The following is a 5,064-nucleotide window of genomic DNA, read 5'->3' as shown; positions in this document are numbered from 1 at the left end:
GTATGCTGCTGACAGGTCTACAAAAACAGCACCTGTTATCATCCATTGCTCAAAACCATCTTCGATATGTTGTGTGAGGTTGAGCAGTTGGCTTGTTGTTGATTTGCCGGGGCTGAAACCTGCTTGCTCCGGAATGATCTTCTCATCTACAGTTGGTGCTATCCTATTGAGTACCAGGTGCTCAAACAGCTTATTGGTGTGGTAAAGCAGTGAAATTGGCCAAAACCTCTTAGGATCTGAGGGATCTTTTCCGAGTTTTAATAGTGCTATTACATGTGCCTTCTGCCAAATATTAGGTAGCTTGTGTGTTGCAAGACAGTGGACAGTGGTTGAACAATTTTAGGAGCCATTTCTTTCTTGCTGTCCAATATGCTTTATCTGCTCTGTTGCTATGTTGTCAAGACCAATTGCTTTCCCGTGTTTTAGACTAGATATACCAGTCTCCAGCTCTTCCATGGTGCATGGTCCAGTGAAGCCAGTGTCATCGCTGTACTTCTTCCTTTCTAGTTGTGCTCTTTGCTGTTTCTTGTTGATTTTTCCATTTAGGAGCAACAGGCTTGCAACTTGATCAGCAGACACATTTGGATGTTGGGCAGTTTTCTAGGGATCACCTCCAAGTTTGCATATGAGAGACCATGCCTTCTTGCTGTTTTTTGTAAGATCTATTGTCTCTATCAAGATGTCCTAGGTGTTTTGATGCTCTTGAGAGATACTTATCATCACCCTCTCACCGGTAGATACGGCTTCCTCTGAGAATGGGTCAGATTCAAACATTAAGGCATACTCCCAGTAGTGTTTAGCATTCTCCTTGGTGAGACCAGAGATGTAATGTGCTCTATAACCTCGGGGGATTTTCATTCTGGCACATGACATACACAGGGACAGTGATGGTGGCCTGCACGGCATTGTCTGTAAGTTATGCTTCAATTAGCATGACTCTGTCGGGCTGTTGCTTGATAAACCTGTGGGACAGCTCTCCCAATTTTGGGACATGCCTCCAGGATTAGGAGGACATTGCAGGGTTGGCAGGGCTGGGTTTAGCCATGGTCATTTCTGGTGCCTGGGTCGATCACAGGTTCTATGCTGAGTTGTGGGTCCAGGTTTCATTCCTCCTACTTTCAGGCTTTGTCGCGAATTCATTCAATGGAGTGACTAGGCCACCATTTCAGGGAGCATTGAAGAGTAAACCACATTGCTTTGTGTCTGGAGTCGCATGTAGATTAGACCAGGTTAAAACGGAAGATTTCACTTCCTAAAGGATATGAGTGAATCAGACAGCTTCCAGCAATTGTTTCATGATCACTAGCTTTAAATTCCAGTTGTTTATATTATTTCATTTTAATTCCACCGGTTGTCTGGTGGGCTTTGAACCCGTGTTCCCAGTTTATTCGCCTTGGCCTCTGGATTATTCGTCAAATGACATTACAACTAGACCACCTCCTCCCCAATATGAACACTAACCTGTATAGTCTGCAACATGTGGCGGTTTGGTGTCACTTACCGGCAGTGACAGCCAACACGGTCCCGGATCCGTCTTCATAAACATTTTTCGAGACTGTGCTCCCACATCTATATCTGTACCGAGCTTTACAATAATAGGTGGCGGTGTCTTCAACACTCAAATCTCGAATTTGCAGCGAAAATGACTTTTCTGCTTCATTCATCGACACAACAAATCTCCCTCCAGTGGAGATCTTCTCCCGCTCAGTCCCGGTCTGGATTTCTCTAAAGAAACCTCCGTCCTCTAAACTGTGAGAATTTCCAGATAAACCACAGGTGATGGTGAGAGACTGACACTCCTTCCTTGTCACTGCTGCTGGGGTCTGTGTTACTGACTGACTGACAGAGCCTGGAAATTAAACAGAGAGTGTTTAATGTAGCATCAGAGCCTTAACATCGAACGGTACTAGACCCCCCAGACAGTGTCTGTAATTGGGATTGTCACAAGCAGCTTTATATTAAATGTACACTATGTCGGGTTGTTTGATCGGTACTCACGGGGTAAACAGGCACACAGGATGAATTCAAGGAGGAGCTGATTCCAACTGATCATTTATATGACGCGGAGCAGGAGACTACAACCCGGACTGCTCTTGAGACTGCACCTCAGAGCTGGACTGTAACACCTTAGGGGGTACATTTGCTTTGCAGAGGGGGGCGTCCCGGGGAGCATTGATGGGTCAAACGGATCCCATCTCTCTGGCTGTGTGTTGTGCGAATAAGTGACAGATTTAAAAACGGAATCTGCAGTTTCATGTTGCTTCATTGGGCCTATCAGCCTGATGTGATGTCCCCTCTCCCATTTGTCTGATGCACAGTGTCCGGCGGGGTGGGTGAAGGGAGGCAGGGTTGTCTACATTAGTTAAGTCTGCCGCCCTCATTCTCCTACAATAATGAGCTGGCAGGTGCCTCCATGTGTTTTTACTGAGCTGTATTTTATGAGTGGGATGTGGGAGAATCCCTCCTTCCCCAATTTTATTCTAGCTGTCATGAAAAACAGAAAATGCTGGGAATAATCTCAACACGTCTGGCAGCATCGGTGGAGAGTGAAAAAGAATTAACGTTTCATTTCCATATGACTCTTCTTCAGAGTTGAACGTGCAGGAGATTATTAAACATCACCCTGAACTGGCAGGTGGGGCTTCAGCTGAACGTTTGATCCAAATTAGGGAGCCTTAGACCCATCTGAGTCCAGCAACTCAGGATGAGGTTTCAATATGAAACAGTCCACTGACGTTGCCAATATTCAAGCAGAAGTTCAAAATGAGCACAAAGAATAAACTCTCCACATCATTAAAACAAATGCTTGCCGCACTCCTTCCTCTGTGACTTGCATTTGAAATGATGATCCAGTGAGCAATGTCTGATTTCCAGGCCTGGATTATTCAGATTTTCCAGTTGCAGTGTTAGAACATGAAGCCACGTTCAGGGGGAGAGTGAAATGAGTGAGGACACTATGTTTGGGACATGTTTTAAAGATCACGTCACTACCTTGGTGAAATCAGGTCATTGTTTATAAACTGTCTCGGGTCTAACAACACATTCTGTTGAAATAAATCTTGTGAACCGGCCACAGTCAAATGCTCCTGGAAAGTGACAGGGACAAGGGCATGGGGCTTGTCAGTAATCCAGGCAGGTACACAAAGGCCAGAAAAGGGTAAAACAACGACTTCAGGAGCACAAGACTTCACATGGCCGAGCGCACGTCACTCAAACGTGGTCGATTGTTGATTCGATCTATGAGTGGCCCCGGATGGGCTGCCGCTGATCCCCAATGTGCAATCAAAAATATAAACCTCGTCTGATTCACCGAAAAGGAAAATAAAGACTTGTTTGCTTTATACACAAGTTTTGCACATTAAATAAAGCCCAATTGCCTTCTAATTTTGAATTCTACTGGCCTGAAACAGCGCAGAACACCGCATGACATAAACATGTTTTGCCTCAGAGCTACCATAAGTACAACTTGTATTTTAAAGCACATTTAATACAATGAAAGGTCCCTTCAGCAGGTCGTGACAGTGATCTTCATGAAATATGAATCGTGAGAGGCAGATGTGGCCGATCACCCAAGTCATCGTCTGCAACGTGGAATACATTTTGGCATCATAATTACTAATACTTAGATTGTAGCAGCTTAATTTTAAGAGACCCCGATTCTATCAAAGTAATCCAAAGAAGAAATATTGACTGAATATTTTCTTTAAAACAAAGCACAATTTTTTTCGATCAATAGCATTTAGTTTTCTCCAATTCAATTTATTTTGATATAGTTTCATTTAGTTCCATTTTATTTCTACATTTCCTCTGTATAGTTTGCGCTTCTTGCATGGGAACGTAGCAATTGTCGGAACTTGCCCCAAAGTCTCTCAGTTATCGGTTGGGTTCAGTCTGCTCAGTTTCTGCAGTGGTTTTACTGTTACTCACTGGGAACTGCCTCTTCCGGCTCTCTGACAATTTTAATTCCTCCCGCCCATTGACTGATTCTCTCTGCGTTCTCTGGGTGGCGTTTTCTCTATTTTTTTCATTGTACGTAATCTGCACGTGAGGGACCGGCTATTCGACCCAATTGATTTGTGCTATGGGTATACTCCGGGGCAGCCTCCCCCAACCGAAATCAAATTGACGATTTCCATCCAGCTCTCTGTGTCAGTCTATTCCGTTCTCCCTCCTCTATTTTCAGCCCTCCCATAAGTCCATCAATACTATCTGCTCCAACTTCTCAGTGTGGCATCAATTTAACATTCTGACGCGTCTCAGAGTACATTTTCGTAGCGATTTCATTCGTCTCAGTGACTGGGCCATCATTTCAGAGAGCATTTAAGAGTAAACCACATGGCTTTGCGTCTGGAGTCGCATGCGCGTTAGACCAGGTTTAAATGGAATATTTCCTTCCCGAAAGGACATTAGTGAATCAGATAGTTTCCAGCAATGATTTCATGATCACTAGTTTAAATTCCAGGTGTTTGTATTATTTGATTTTTAATTCCACCAGTTGCTGTTGGTGGGATTTGAACTTGATTTCCCAGCTCATGGGCCTTGGCCTCTGGATTACGACCACCCCTCCACAATGTGAATATTACCCTAGATAGACTGTAATACATGGCAGTTTGGTGTCACTTACCAGCAGTGACAGTCAACACCGTCCCGGATCCATCTTCATAAACATCTTTCGAAACGGTGCTCCCACATTTATATCTATACTGAGCATTACAGTAATAGATGGCGGTGTCTTCGACACTCAAATCTCGAATTTCCAGCGAAAATGTATTTTCTGCTTCATTCACCGACACAGCAAATCTCCCCCCACTGGAGATCCGCTCCCGCACTGTCCCGGTCTGGGTTTTTCTGAAGAAACGTCCGTTCACTAAACTTTGAGTATTACCAGATAAAATACAGGTGATGTTGAGAGACTGGCATACCTTCCTGGTCACCGCTGCCGGTGCCTGTGACACTGACTGACTCAAAGAGCCTGGAAAATAAACAGAGAGAGTTTAATGGACCATCAGAACCGAACCACAGAACGGGGCTAAAACCCCAGACAGTGTCTGTAATTGGGATGGA

The sequence above is a fragment of the Carcharodon carcharias genome, chromosome 27 (genome assembly GCF_017639515.1).
Source record: "Carcharodon carcharias isolate sCarCar2 chromosome 27, sCarCar2.pri, whole genome shotgun sequence".
NCBI classification, from domain to species: Eukaryota; Metazoa; Chordata; class Chondrichthyes; order Lamniformes; family Lamnidae; genus Carcharodon; species Carcharodon carcharias.
This window is presented reverse-complemented; position numbering follows the sequence as displayed.